The sequence below is a fragment of the Papaver somniferum genome, chromosome 5 (genome assembly GCF_003573695.1).
Source record: "Papaver somniferum cultivar HN1 chromosome 5, ASM357369v1, whole genome shotgun sequence".
Taxonomy (NCBI): Eukaryota; Viridiplantae; Streptophyta; class Magnoliopsida; order Ranunculales; family Papaveraceae; genus Papaver; species Papaver somniferum.
The window spans coordinates 195,198,916-195,215,702 of NC_039362.1; positions in this window are offsets into that span (position 1 = coordinate 195,198,916).

Consider the following 16,787-nt stretch of genomic DNA (forward strand, 5'->3'; position numbering starts at 1 on the left):
GTCTTTTCAACCTCGCTTGCCTTATTCTGTTGTCATGATTATTCTTACGCGTAGCTTCTTGTATCTCTATTTCTTCGACTTCTTCTCTTCTTTGTATGCGTCTTTCTCTTTCATTCCTTGCATATATTTGTGCGATGTTATATCTTGCAGCTTCTTCTTCGCGTTCATGTTGATCTCTTATGATTTCTCTTCCTTGCAGTATGATTCTTCCTTGTTCTTCATCATCTTCCTCATCCAAGTCATCGTGAACGCGATGCCTCTCGCCATGTTGTTCGCGTCTATTGCCTCTGTTATCTTCTCTCGTGTGATACTCTTCGCCATGCTGTACCGGTCCTCTACCGGTTGTTGTTCTATGCGATGTTCACCGCGTAAATCTTGCAAGTCGTCATTTATCTAGAAGTTTTCAGCAATATTATCCAAAGGTGACGCTTGTCTGATATTTTTTCTACCAGATTGGTTACGCCTGGATGTACTCCTGCTTGTTCTTGACCTTGAGATCGCACGTGTGGTGCTTCTTGATCTCTGCTCTTGCAATCTTATATTTTCTTCTCTTAACTCATTATTCTGGCGCGTCAAATTCGCACGCTCTTCATGTTCTCTCATTCTTTCTGCAATCAACCTTTGTCGAAGTTCCTCAATTGTCATTTCTTCTTCATTTCCTTTTATTAATCCTGGAGATCCACTTCTTTCCTCTTCTTCTTATGTTGAATTTGTATTTGCGGTATGAAGGCTTACTCTATCGTAATCGATAACATTTTCCTGCATTGGCTCGCTTTGAACCTGAATTTGAGCTTGACTTCCTCTAGTGTTTCTTTCTCCCATTCTTGAAGATTCAGTGATTTCTCTCCTTCTTCTTTCATCGATTCTTCTACTCCTCCTAATTTCTATTGCCTGTTCTGCTGCAGTTGTTTGTCTCACCAGCTTGTTTATCTGTAATAATTTGTTTTGCTTTTCAAAAATACTCTCTTAGGAACCAAAGATTTTTCTAATGAAAATTGTTTTTCTTGACCCTAAAGGCTATTGACTGAATTCTTTAGATCTAGACTTCCAAACTTTTCCAAGATTATGAATATCTTCTAACTTGTTTTTAAGAACTTCCACTGACAGGATACATTATTCTAAGATGATTTCTTAAGGTAGGATGAAATCCTTTACTCTTCCCCTGTTTCTGGACGCCAAAATGTAGTTGCAGGAAATCCTACAACCACACCCCTACTAAATTTTACAAATCAATCTAAGTGAACTCCATGGAAATCACAAGAACATTCATTAATATCTTCCAATTGGACACAAAATAATAAGCAAACCCTAACTTGGGAAGAAAATAACTTTTCCCTCTCCTAAATATCTTGTCTAAACTCTCCAAAAAGTTCTCCCCAATACAAGGTCGCTCGGCTCTTTATATAGGGATGTACATAGTGGATGACAGCTAAGAAATCCTTTATTTTCAGATTTTTCGTGCGTTAATAATGCACGTTTACATTGACTCTTATCGCACAGACTCTATAACATCGCATGGCTCATCACACTTTACTCGTGATTAAGCTGACGTCATGTGATGCATCATTTGGATAAGTAGTACGCGATCGTCTTCGCTTAGTCTTGATGATCATTATTTCGCACGTTTAACTAGTGTGCGATATTTTGTATCTACAGTATATGGGGAGGAGTTTGAACTCGGAAATGTTGGTTCTGGTGACTGGTTGCTTCTCAGGAAATAGGTGATGTTGTTGCTGGTAGTGAGATTTATAAGACAAAACTGATGTTGTCATGGGTAGAGAAGTGATGTGCAGGTTGTGCGAAAAAAGTTAAGAGCGCATTCTTGAGCTGAGGCATTCGTTGCTGAAACTGTTGATTTCTTCTTAGAATTATTCTGGTATTTTGAGAAACTTGAGCTGAGGCATTTGTTGCTGAAACTGTTGATTTCTTCTTAGAATTATTCTGGTATTTTGAGAAACTTGAGCTGGGGCATTTGCTGCTGAAACTGTTGATTTCTTCGTAGAATTATTCTGGTATTTTGAGAAACATTTTTCTTTTACTCCTTAAAATTGTATGGTAACTAAGACATTTTTTTGTACTTTTAATTATTAGAAAAAAATTGATACTTTGAGAATGAAAGGAAATAAAATCTTTTTATGAATTTCTAGTGTTTTTTTTTATGGATCCTTATAAATTTTAGTTTTGGTGACAGCTAAGCAGAACAGACGTGACAACATATTCTGTCCCAAAAAATACCTGTTGGGACGCCATACAATACATGTTGTGACAGCAGATGTCGTCCCTGTTAGGAAAGTCAACTAAAATTAGTTAAGAAAAATGTGACAGGAATATTACCGTCACAAATGATATCATGACAATATAACCATCGCAATTGGCGTCACAAAAGGTATTTGCGACAACACCTAATGTGACGGCGCTATATCCGTCACATATGTACAGTTGTGATGGAAGACCGAGCTATTGTGACACTTTTTGGCCGTCACAATTGGTCATCATTTTTGTAGTGGTACTTGCAGAAATATGATCCGTGCGACAGTCGTAGCACATCAGAAAATGAAGAATGCATGCGAACTCAATAAAGTACAAAAGATGTAAGAGACTGGCAAGTCATCTTGGTTACGAGATAGTTTAAAAAATAATAATCATATGGGCGAATAAGCAAAAGGAGAAGATGAAAACATTGTATTGATCAAGAGTATGAATGCAAATGATAATCATTATTTCTTTATGATAATGTCATGCAAAAAGGAGAAAATAAGACCTTATGATAAGACCTTAATAGAAGGCTACATGCGTAAAACCTCTAATTAGGGAGGCTAGGTATCCAATTATGGCATGCACCCTAGTTCGCATACAACAAGAGGCAATAATAAGACCTAACACGCGTCATATTGGGAAAGCCTAGATAACATGGTTCAGGTGAAAGCTACACCGACCCTAGAGCCTGAGTCATGGAGATTTGGGGTGAAACAAAAGCCCAATCCAGTAGAGCGCTTTAGTTGAAAGACTAAAGTAAGAAGCTCTCTACTAAGGAGTGCAGAAACTCGATCAAGGCGCCGAGGTACACGGTTGAGTCAAGAGTTCTGGAGCGTACCTGACCGCTCTTGACAAGTCTTGACTATGATGCACTCGGTCCGAAGAAACCCCACTTAGGGTGGGGTCTTGTAACCATAAGCCATATCGGCGGAGGGATAAGAGGCCACGAAAACAACTGATTATTGCATCACTGGATAGGAGGAGCCCACCCTAACCCCGGTAGGGGTATGCTTCCTTGGAGGGGCAGTCAGGGGGAATCTAAGGACGGCACCCTCCATTAGGGAGCTGAATTGTGTCAAAGACGCAAATATCATGAGGCTTTTTACTCAAGGGAGTATTACAGCTTATCGTATTTGTGCAATAATAAAACCTAGGCCTGTCAATATCTGTCCGATATTCGGAATCCGTTTCCGATTATTCGAGATCCTATAGGATTATATCTGTTATATCGGATACCGGATATTATATGCTATTGGATAATTCATCCTTAACATATCAGAATCGGATTAGGGTATATCCGTTTGTTTAGATATCCGACATAATTGGGACGTAGTTGTAATTTTCCCATACCCTTATACTCCTCTACTCGAGGACTCGAGAAGACCGAAGACTGAAGTGAAGACTCATTTCGTTTTTTCTTTTTTTTTTCTTTTCTTCTCTTCTCAGTTCTCACCGGCGCCTCTCCACTGAATCTCTGCAACAATCTTTCTCTTCTTTTTTTTTTTTTCGTTTTAGCGGCTGATAGATCAAGAGTTAGTCATCTTCTCTTCTGCAACGTCAATTTGTTAAACTTGGCGTGAAAGATCGAGGGTGTGGAAAGATCAGGGATTAAGCTATACCCTAAATTACCCTGGTACCAATCTTTCTCTTCTCTCTGTGTAGAAAGACAGAAAGTTATTTAGTATTTCGGATATAGAGTGATGAATTTATATGAGTTTCTATGTAATTAGAATTTATTAGGGTTTTGAAATCAGAAATTGCAAATTAAGGTTTTTGTTGTTGTTTCAAAATTTGGGTTTTCTTCTCAATCATAGGATAAACTTGTTGAGTTTACTGGTTATTGTTGATTGAATTGAATCATTTAGATGATGAGTGAAGTTGGGTGTTCTCTTTATTGGTTAAATTTTAAGGAAAACCATAGGTTGTTCTCTTTATTGATGTCAACTTGCACAGTATAGTAGCCTGATACTCTAGGAGTGTATTTAAAAAATCACAGTGGGAGTCCTTTCACTGCAGAATGATATTTATTTTTACAACTGCAGCTCCATTTGATTGTTATTTGTGATTGTTTGCAGGACATTGTTGTCGGAGCAGTAAAGAAGAGGCGTCCTGCTACTAAGAAGCCTTACTCTAGGTAAATGATTGTTATGAACTTATGAAAATTGCCTGAATATAAAAGTAGGGTCATATATTTTGGTCACATGTTATTCTTTTATAGTGTTTATTAGCCATACAGGGAACTAGAAGGAAATGTGTCACATATATATTAGCCATACAGCTAGCTACTTGCTTCACATGAGGTCCATTATAAAAAGAAAGAAATTAGTTCTAAAATTCTTCCACTGATCATTCAGAAAAGGAATGAAAGCGAAGTCCATTAATCTAGGTTATGAATTACGGTATAAAGAAGATAGTGAGAGTCGGGACGATTAACTTAACGAGTGCATTGCTTAGCTTAATTGAAATGAAAGAATACTGATTATGTTCCAATTCATTTACAATGTACTTCTTAATTAGACCTCCTAGTACTTTTATCTAAACTGCTTAATCTGAAATGAACAACATGATAAATCGAGTGCATTCATGGTGCATTGCTCAAATCTTCTTACTGCACCACAAGGAAGTTCTAGTTGGTATTTTTAAGAGTCGTAACTTCCTGCACATTCCTTTATAGTGTTTTGAAAATTGAAAATACTCCTAATGAGTCATTGGCAGGCACTTTGCTCACTTTGAGTTCATACTTGTATGTGCCAGATTATGTGTTGCCATGAATTGAGAAAATCATGCTAAGGCATTGTGGACTGGAAATGATAGATATACACTGAGGAAAGGAAACAATTACTTCATCTGTGGCATACCAGGTCAATGTTTTTGTTGTCTCAGTCTAAATTTACAGATGATTAGCACCATATTTGAAGTTATCCTAGTTTGGCATCAGATTATCTACTTTAGATGTTATATCACTTCTCGCTTACTCCAACCTTAACTGATGCTGCACCCCCTAATTCTGAATGTTTACTTGTTATAATGCAGATATGGAAAATTTGGAAATCGAAGACTAATGAAGACAAGAGAGTAGACTGGAGAGGAGAGTGACAAATACTTATCATACTTCGTGTTTCAGAGTTTCATAATTTCTTTGGCATTTGCTTGTGTTTCTTTTCATGTATGTGTGAGTAAGAGACTTACTTAGAGACATAACTACTTAAGAGTAATGTTTTAAGACTGTTTATGCGTTTGAAGATAATTTTTGGATCGTATGTATGTGTTTTACAGATTATAATTTTTTTTTGTCAAAACCGGATATTATCGGATAAATATCCGATAGCTTAACCTATCGGAATCGATATCTTATTTTGATATCCTATAGGATATAATCGGATATCGAATATCCTACAGTGCTTAACCTGTCGGATTTCTAAATATCCGACGGATATTTTTCCATTGACAGGCCTAATAAAACCTGCAGAGGCAACAATGCCATAAAACGATAAGGCAAGATCAATAGGTTATTACATGAAAGTGTAAAAACCGCCTGCGATCTCGTCGCACAGAAACAAAATCAAATGTTGGGAAAAATAAGACCTTTACCTAGGAAGGATAAATAAGACCTTATGAGAAAGTAGAACATAAACTTATATTTTTTTGTAGGAAAGAGAAATAAGACCTTTACCTAGCTGAACAATACTAGAAGTAAAGAGGGATACACTATTAGAATTTCTATCCTCTAAATTAAGAGTAATATTTAAATCTCCGAGCACAATCCAAGGTAATGTTGGGTTTTTTTTCTTTCCCGGATTACATGTACTTATGTAACTCTATTGGTCACTCCTCAAATTAGAATAAGGAGTACCATACATATAATTTAACAACCATTCTGGTTTTGCAGTGTCACTAACAATGAGGCAATGCACATGTTATTATCATGTGCAACAATTTCTAGTTTGAAATCATCCTTCCACAAAAGAATTAGCCCACCAACTCTGCATATACTTGGAACATAAAAAAAGTTTCAAAAGTTTAATTAAGTTTAAAATTTTTTCTAAATCAACTTTTGGTTCACACAAAAAGATTTTATCAGCATTATAAAATTTATCTAAGTATTTTATATGATTTATAGTGTTTTTTTTTCTAAATCCATTGCAATTCCAACTAATAATTTTCATTAAGAATAAAGAATTACTAGAAAACCTATTTTGAAATTTGGCCGAAAAAGTATCAACGTAATTAAAATGATCACAAATACTAATAATATTACGAGAAGTAAAAGTTGTTTGTGAAAGAATATGTCTAAAAGTACATGTACCTCCATTGTTATATCATTAGATTGTTCAACCCTTTGGATGTGTTTGTGTGTTGCAGGATTCTCCAATAGTTTTCCATTTCTAAGAACTAAAGGGGTTCTGAAATATTGGTTTAGAGTTGCTTGTTGAGTATCAGAATATATTTGTCTTTTTCCTAGTCTACCAGTCTCCTCCAAATTTCCTTCAGCTGTTTTTGCTACATTGATATCAATCCAACGTGCATCCCTTCTTTAGGTGGCACAAAAGGTAGAGCTATTGCTAACTTCCTCTTATTGTGTTTAGGAACTTGAGTAGAGTTTGATTGATGTGATGTCGGATTCCTTCTTTGTCCTTTTGAACTACCAAAATAATGTGGCTTTTGATGAGCTGTTTCCAGAAATTTTGCAAAAGCATATTACAAGAATTTTTTGAGTGGTGCACGATGAAGCATTTTGGGAATATTTTATGTGTTTGTTTTTCATAAAAGAAATGAATCCATCTTGTAGTTCCTGCAGAGTTGACTGCCAATATCCCTCTTCTGAGCGGAGTTTAAAGATTAACTTTCACACATACTTTGACTAGATTACCTACATCATGAATAACATCCTTTGGCTTTATAACACGCATTTCTCCCATGATTTTTCCCACATCTTAAACAATTTTGACTTTCATACATTATGGAAGTAATCCTTTTAGTTCTATCCAAATATCCAAAAATCTTGTGTAGCCCAATCAAGTACCTTGTAAATGTAACCTGCACAGTAATTGTGCAGAATAAAATGACCATTAATACTCCATGGTATTTTTTCAAAAACTTTGTTAAGCTGAGCCTATTTTTGAAACTTGAAGATCACCACATTTGGGTCAAGGTATATAACTTTAATATCTTCCGGAGGGATAAAGTTCTAGGTGAACTGAATATAATTTCAAACCCTTTGTTGTTCAGTCTTCCTTAAATAATGATTTCCCCAATAAGACAAATGTCTTACTGATCTTCTTCAACATCTTCTTCAGATTCAAAATGATGAAAAATTGCTTCAGATGTGTTTCCTAGCTCGAGTGTTGCATTTAATATTTTTTCTTGTAAGATCACTAACAGTTTCATGGGAATCCTATGCCTTTATTGTGTTCTTGATGATGTAATTAAATCCTCCAAGACGAACAAATTTATTAGAAGAATTTGAATCTACACTTTTTGGATTAGGGTTTTGAACAACAAGTGTATGAATGAGTTGCTGGATATTCATAATATGATATGATTGATATTCAAGAATGAAAAAAATGATGTAACCATGGAAATTAAGTTTTTGGCCATTTACTGGCGGATTAGGAGAGGGAATTGGTTTTCAAATTTCTAACGATTTTTCTGGTAGGGTGCCAGAAATTTGATACGTATTATCTAATTTTAAATTTGAAAATGGTCAGGAACATGGTTGTTTCTGACTCAAGGAATGATTTGAACTCTGAACTTGCCAATGACAACAATGGAGAAATCTTTTGATTCTACTAGCATATCAGCAACAACAACAAACGCTATAACCATCATAAACACATAGGAAAATGCATGTTGGACAAACGCCATTATGAGATGTTCCGCAATCTGTCAATACAATACACAGGGAAGTAACAAGATGATTATTTAGACATCATTCAAAATAAAAGAGAAAGGAAACTAATGCGGTAAGTTAAAAAATGATTAAAATATCTTTAATTAAAAAATCAAATATATTCATGCGAGAAATACATGATTTTAGAAACGATCCGTTTAGAATCAAAAGGAAGTTCAAAACTCTAAATCTCGTGTTTTAAAATCAATGATTTAAAATATTAAAGTTTTAAAGGATATGTCAATGATTAGAAGAAGATAATACTGGAAGAAATTTAAATCATAATTAAATACAACTATGATATTGAGTTAACTCGAGAGTTTTCGCCTGATCCGCAAAGACTCTATCTCTCTCTTATCACTAACCAGCCTTGATCCGTTAAAATCCAAAACCAAATCTATACCGTCCAACGATTTCCATAAACCGTTTCACTAAACCTTATCATGCCGTCCTTAATATTTACATAAAACCAATAAGTTTTTTTTCTCTTGCTTTAGTTTCTTCTTGGTGTCTATTTCCCTTTCTGGTGCTATATAATCCTTGTCCTTTTTTAGCAAAAGGAACCTTAACGCACAAGTCACTCACTCATCCACTGCCACTATTGAATCCATTCTTCCTCACGTAAAAGATTACTAAATTCGTAGATCAATTAGATCTTTCACAAGTAAAACCCTAACATTTTTGTTGATGATGTTATTGAATCACCAAATCACAACTGGAGCTAAAGGTTAGTCGATAGCATTTGGAAAAAGGTGATAATCATTTTCTACTAGTTTGGTTTTTTGCTCCTAAAATTTTCTTTTTTTGGTTGATTCTTATTTTTTTTTCCAGATATCCTGTAATTTATCTAAGGTTCTTAGTTTGCTTCGAGATCGAAACCTACAAAGTAACTTTTGTTGTGAAAACCCTAATTCCTGTGTTGGAGTCTTGTTATAGATTGGAACTTAAGTAATATTCTTTGTAGGCGTTGGTTATGTTGATCGTGGAACTATAGTTAATGTGTAATGTGTAAGAATTAGTTAATGTGTAAGAATTAGTTTATTCTAGTACTAACGAAACATCTGCAGTCTTAAGGAATTAGTTTATTTTTAGTTTCATATGTTGGGTATGAAAATGGGTGTGTATGTTTCTTTAACTGCGGGGAAGTTTCAACTAAAGGAAAGCTAGCTTTTTAATTATATTGTATTAGTGAAATCGAGAAAATTATGTTGATTAATTGCGTTATTGAAATCAAGTAGCTTCTTTTCTTGGTACTTTTAAATTAAGATTGGTCAAGGAGTCGATAACAAAACTTTAATCTACTCAAATCAAAATTTTCTCATCCTTTAATCTAACCATTAGTTTAGAATTTGCTCAAACGTGGGAAGCATATTAGATATATCATCATTAACAATTATTCGCGTTTAGAAAACTTTTGAGTTGTTGGTAACTATTGTCTATGATAATCAATCATCCCAATTAAAAATATTTATGGCACTCGTCAAAAAAATCACAAAAGAAAAAAGTTACTTTAAATTAATATTCTTCATTATCATCTCACATTTAATGAGTAAACTCCTGTAAGCTAGAGTAATCAACCTTCTGATTAGATAACTTTATTTCACTGGCTTTTATGAGTAAAACATAGTGCTAGTTGGCCGTTAGAGAAATTATTGACAAATATTTTAAAATAAAAAGCTTGTTGCTAGGTTACCAACCAAAAGCTTTGTATAATGATTTTCAAATTGAACTTTTAAAATTGAATAGTTGTTGATACCTTTGGATTGGTTTTTCAAAATTGCAAATGATCTTTTCTTTAAAAAAAGTCAAATTTTTCATGCGCTTCAATGGTCGAACGCATTAAGATTGATAATTCCCTTGAAAAATCAATGATTCGAATAACATTACTTGTGATGCCATAGTTTTGACACACACAATATATATATATATATATATATATATATATATATATATATATATATATATATATATATGTAAATGAGAAGAGGATTTTAAGATGGTGATTTTCTACCGAGGAAGGAGCGGAAGATGTGGGGATAAGTTTTGTTAGATATGTGCAGTGTAGGATTAAAACTTTCCTTCTCCACCACTTGATTGTTAGATGCTACCAAGGATGAGAAAGACCATTTAATAAGGAACAAAAACACTGGAGATTCTAACCTAAACTTTCAAGCATTATTAAGCTTTTACTATACATGGCAGGACCTAGCTTAAGCAGACAACATGGATATTATGAGAAGAAATAGGTTTAGATGTTAATGTTGATAATAAGTGTATATCAGACAAACAAGTAGGTGATTAACTGTCATGTAAATTTTGATCACAATTATTTGGTGAATATGTTTTGATTATGACCAAAGGGGTGAGTCTCTTTCTTTTACAATCGCATCATTTAGATGCTTTATATGTCTAGCCCATAGTTAAGGAATACCATCCTAAAATGGAATATTAGGTTAGATTTATTTTGGGGAAAATTATCTCTAGCCAAATTCTTTTTTTTTCTTATATGAGAAACTCACCATTTAAATTCTATATATTAACAACCCATAATTAGTTAAAAGATGATTCAATTCCAAAAGGGAGTTTGGATCTTAATTTTATTAGTGATATATTGGTGAACAGGGTGAATAAGACTGTTCAACTAATGTCTGCAATTAAAAAACTCAAAGACCCTCAGAGTGAGATGCTATTACTTCGCAATTGCACTGGTGTGTCAAGATTATACTTTGCAATGCGTACTACCAATCTAGCATCCCTGCAACGTGTCATTGATCTCTTTGATGACCATTTACTTAGGTATTTGAGGCTACTAATTACTGGTGATGGTGCGAGTTTTGGCCCTTTACAGCAAAGATTAGCTACTTTACCTATTAGAGATGGTGGCCTAGGCATTTACACCATGGCTGACACCAGTACCTACTGCTACCTTGCTTCTCAGAGTCAGACAGCTTCGGTACAAAAAATAATTCTGGGGGATTTATTCTCAACAGGCAAAGGTTCTGCTTATCAGTTGGCTCTTCAGAATTTTATCCAGGTATGTGGATTACCTCCTTCTTATTGTGTCGATGATACTGCCCCCTCCATGCACTCCCTGGCAGTCACTTATTTTGAGGCAGTCAAGAAGTAAATCCCAGACCAATTTTCTACGTCTGCAAGAGATTCCATTTTGTGGCAGTGTAACCGTGTTAAGCATGCTCAGGATTATTTATTGGTTGTCCCCATTAGTGGGCTTAATCAGTGCCTCGGGTCTAGACAGTTCAGAGTTGTACTTTGCTATCGCCTTGGCATCCCACTTTTTGTTGAGAATGGCTTATGCTCTAGTTGTAACAAATCTATGGACATTTTTGGGGACCATACGCTTCATTGTGCTAAAGATGTTGGAAGTAAGTTTCGACATGATCTTGTTCGAGATGTTGTAGTTGATATTTGTTACAAAGCTAACGTGCCTGCGCGCAAGGAAGTCTCTCTTGGTATGGTGTCAGATGATGGCAAGGACTTAAGGCCTGCCGATATCCTTGTTCTCAACTGGGAGAATGGTCAAGATGTTTGCATGGATGTCACAGGTGTCTGGCCCTTCACTGGTGAAGGCATTCGTTCTTTTGTCCCAGGTAAATCTATTTCTAAGGCGGTTTCGCGTAAGCAAGCTAAATATTTGGAAAAGTGTGCTTCACTTGGATATGGTTTGGGTGTCTTAGAGTTTTCTACTCTTGGGGAACTTGGTGAAGATACTTTGTGTTTTTTCAAGCGCCTGAAGAATTGTATTGTTAATAACGATGCTAGTAGTGGTTTTGGTAATTTTATTTTTCATAGATTAGGCATTGTTATTCAAAGAGGTGTTGGAACCCAGCTTGTTTCTAGGTTACCAACTAAAGGCTTTGTATAAGTTTTAACTCCAATTACAAAAGTAACATATTATTTAAATTTTTTTGTTTCTTTTTTACTTTAAATCAATGTAGTCAATTTCGCTCGCACCGGCCGATATATCGGCGATATTACCGGTACCGGTGGTTGAGCGATACAGAAACCATAATATCGCGATACGATATTTTACTGATAATATCGGCCGGTACGGGAAAAACGATACACCGATTTTTCGGCGATATTTGATATTGTCAGCGATATTTGACATTTACTGTAATTTATCAGGGTAGTTTCGGAATTCTAGGTGAAGGGAAGAGATGAAACCCCTAAATCCCATCGATACGCAGCCAGGAACTCTTGTTTGCAGGTGAAAAAACTTATTTGCAGCCGAAAAACTCTTCTTCTCGATCTTAATGGCGAGATTCAATTGATTCTATCTTAACAAGAGGTTGGTTTTGATCATTAATCTCTTCTTTTGCTGATTTTGATGTTTCGATTCTTATACTGTAATCTTTTGAAGGTATATCAGTTTTATGCTTTTGATATACGAAGTTGAAGATAAATCTGGAAAGCATGTTTATGAGATGCAGTAAAATTATGATTCTATTTCAACTATTTCAAATCGATTATGTCAATCTTTGTTCATATTTTGGTATATTTTGGGGTTTTGAGAAAAAGATTCGAATGTGATTTGGTTTAGGATAAAATGTTTGTTTATGATTATGGGGTTTGTGAGGTTTAATCTGCTGTATTTAAGATTGAATTTGGAGATGGAAATGGTGAGTTCAAAAAAATTAATGAAATGGTGAGTTCATGTATTACTTGTCTTTGCTATTGACTGAACTGTAAATTTTTTCAAATAAGGGTACAGTTATTCTGTTTTTTCGTTTGAACAAGGAACATGAGATGCTTGTAAACCTCTGTCTTCTTATCACAACAAGCAGCAAAGCATGAAACCGTTGGTTTATCTATTTATCTTTTGTCTTTGATGATCCGAAAGCTAAAGATCCTATTTTTCTGGATGAACGTGATGACAATGATGAATGGCGACTCTTATGTTTTGAATGAACTTGTTTTGTTTTTGATGAATTTTTATCTTGTCTAATTTCGTGTGAAACAATATAAATTATAGATATAAATTTAGAACCGATATTGAACCGATATTTGAAACCGAGATCTCTCCGATACAATGTTGTACCAGTGTACCGGTTTTTGGCCGAGACAAACCGGTATCCGATATTAATTACATTGCTTTAAATAACGGTTAATAAATTCATAAAATCTCCCAAAATATCTCCCTAAAATAACTCCTTCAGATCTCCCTAAAATTACTCTCTAATTAGTTAAATGTTTCTTTAATTAAGATAAATATTAATCCTAAAAAATCTCCCTAGAATAATTCATCTTTATGATTTTTTACTATGGAAATTCAGTTTCCATATTTTATTGAAAATGGCAATATTCACATGTTGTAATCTTGTGAAAATGGTAGTTATCACATCTGATTGAAACTCTCATTTTCACGAGTGATAATCTCAATTTTTTACTTGTTATATAGTTATATTTTTCGAATATTGTAATTATCTTGCCATGCCAAATATAACTCTAGTTTTCACAATTTGGGTTGCTCACAAGAAAAATTAAGTGAAATCATAATTTCGTCACATTAACTTCTCCAATATATAAGTCCTTTTTATACAGTTTGATGATACATCACCATGGGAAATGGAAATTTAACATTATTACTATTGTGATAGATATAATTGTCACAGTTTATTGGATAGAAAGTAGAGAGAGATAAGTCCAACGTCTTCAGGAATAACAGCAGCAACATCATAATCAAGACATAGGGAGACCTGACATACCGAGAGAGACTTATGTTCGTGTTGTTCATCGCACACCCGTTCATGAGGAAGTAGTAAACCTTCCAGGAGAATTTTGTTCATCGGCTGTGTTTCGTAGGGTAACGATTACAGGTGTAGAATCAACAGAATCTGCATATCAGACCAATATTATGGTGGGAGGTCTTGTATTCAAAGGGTTTCTGCTCGATCTTCTGTTCGATCAAGGTCTTGATGATGAAACTTCACTCGTAATAGTATTTGTAAGGGTGCGATTTCTAGCCCTTAGATATTTATTAGAAAAATCGATGTTTTCCTTTTTTATTTTGTGAAATATATAGTTATCCCCAGTGAAAATCAAAGTTATCACAGGTTGAGATAACTTTAATTATCACGTATTCCAGTATGCCATCAAGACTAAATTGTCACGTATGGCTTTAATTATCACGTTTCGTGATAATTGCAATTTTCACTTTCAAGCAGGCAAACCCTAAAATAAAATAAAAACTAGAATTCAAACGAAAAAGAGAAAAAAAAAATGACCGTAGTGCTTCAAATAGATAATCACAAGATAGATGAATTACAAAACTTCAACAATTTCAAGTAAGTTAAAGAAGATATCCCATCATTAAGTCAACCAAATCAATTAAGAAAAAAAAGACGTTGAGTTTGCAAAAATTAATCAAAGTTGCTAGATTAAGAGAGAACAAGTTCACATGGAGGTAAGTTAGTAATAAAGATTGGGACAATAATTTGATTTGAACATGAAGAAATTAAAATCCCTGACATCAAAATGATTTCACTACAACAGAAGTATGAAAAGTTGGAAGTTTACAATGGTAATGGAGGATGGTGCATATGGTGTTATAAGGGTATTGCACAGAGAAGAAAGAGAACAACCATAGTGAAATGAGATATAATTTGTGATTAATTTTTAAAAGAATAAGCTAATTTATGTAACAAATCAGATTTCTAATTAATACCAGATTTTAAGTGAACAAGGTAGTAAACCAAGAAACTAAGAGCTCCTCCAATGGAATGTATGTGAGGGGAAAAGTATTAATCCACATAGGATGCACAATCATATTTATAAAAAATTATCTCCAACCCATTGATGATGGGATGAGGTGGCAAAAAAAATGTTAGACATCCTCTAGGTGAACCTCTAGTTTCAGACATTCACTTAGAGGATGTCTTCTCATCCTAGTCACACTTTGACTAATAAAAATCAATGAGAACAATAATGAAAATAACTTTAACCAATTATATGCCTACAAATAAGTAAAGAAAGATGAAACAATCTAATGGGTTGGAGATAAAATTTATTTTATCCTAATATTTAGGATTTTATACTTAGAGGATGTCTTAAAAATGGTGCCACATATGAAACATCCACGTTCACCATTGGAGAAGCTCTAAACGAGGAAGGCGGAATAAAGTTTGAGAATATTAACTATTTCCCACAAAAAACGCCCAGACTGATGACCGATTATTAATGAAATAATTTTTTATTTTTCTATAATAATACCTAATGGATAAAGGTTAATTGAGTCGTGGTGAAATTTGAAAATTTGAATCCAAATTAAAACTATCATTTTTGACCGTAGATCTTATGTTTTGGGATGCAAATATATATCATCTTAGAGCTTCTCCAATGGTGAATGTGGATGTTTCATATGTGGCATCACTTTTAAGACATCCTCTAAGTATAAAATCCAACATATTAGGAAAAAATAAATTTTATCTCCAACCCATTAGATTGTTTCATCTTTCTTTACTTATTTGTAGGTATATAATTGGTTAAAATTATTTCCATTATTGTTTTTCTGATTTTTATTAGTAAAAGTGTGACTAGAATGGGAAGACATCCTCTAAGTGAATGTCTAAAACTAGAGGTTCACCTAGAGAATGTCTAACTTTTTTTTGCCACCTCATCCCCACATCAATGGGTTGGAGATGATTTTTTATAAACACTGTTGTGCATCCTATGTGGATTAAGACTTTTCCCCTCACATACATTTCATTGGAGAAGCTCTTATGTTTTTGGCATTTTTACTTTAATACTTTTGGGATGGCAAAAATGCTATTTTTTTCTTAGAAATTTAATTATTTACCATTAATACAATTGTTTTCAACATTATAATATCTTTTTATTGATGTAATCAAAATAATAAAAATTCACATCTCTTTCAAAACAGTATACTAATGTCGGCTTCTCTTAAACATAGCCTATGTTTTTACTAACTATAACCCACATAAAATAAGTTATTAACATAACCCATAAAATTATACATAATTTTTATATATAGCCAAAATAAATTATCAAATCCCTAAATCAAAAAAATAAAATAAAGTTAATCATGTAACTTTCATAGTTAGATTTATGTAATATCTGTGGCATATATAATTGATGATCTTAGAATACTCAGTTTTATGTAATCATGATTGAGAAAAAAGAAAATCATCTTAGAATTTTTTTTATAGAATAATAATGCTTATGGAGTTTTAGAAAATTGATTTTAGGAAAAGAATCAAAAACTTAGTTGATTCATTTCGTTTTTCGATTGATAATATTGTTGCGGAGAAGTTTTAAAGGAATAGTTAGAATATATAACCTCAATTGATAATCATGATTTGGAAAAATAACATCGTTTTATAGAAAGGTGAAAAATTGGGTTTAGTAATAGGGTGGTTTGTAAGAATAATGAGAGAACGATTATAAAGAAATTGAAATATAATTTAGTTTGGATCTAAAAATAAATAAATAGGGTTCATATTTTAATTTTGGGAAGAAGTAGGATTATTAGTTAAAATATTAAGACTCGTTTGGTAACTTTGGTTTTTCCTTTTAACTTAAAACTTTTGGGCTATAGTTAATAAAGAACGCGCGATTGGGGGATATAAAAACAATTGGAGGATATAGGAAAAGGACAAAAACG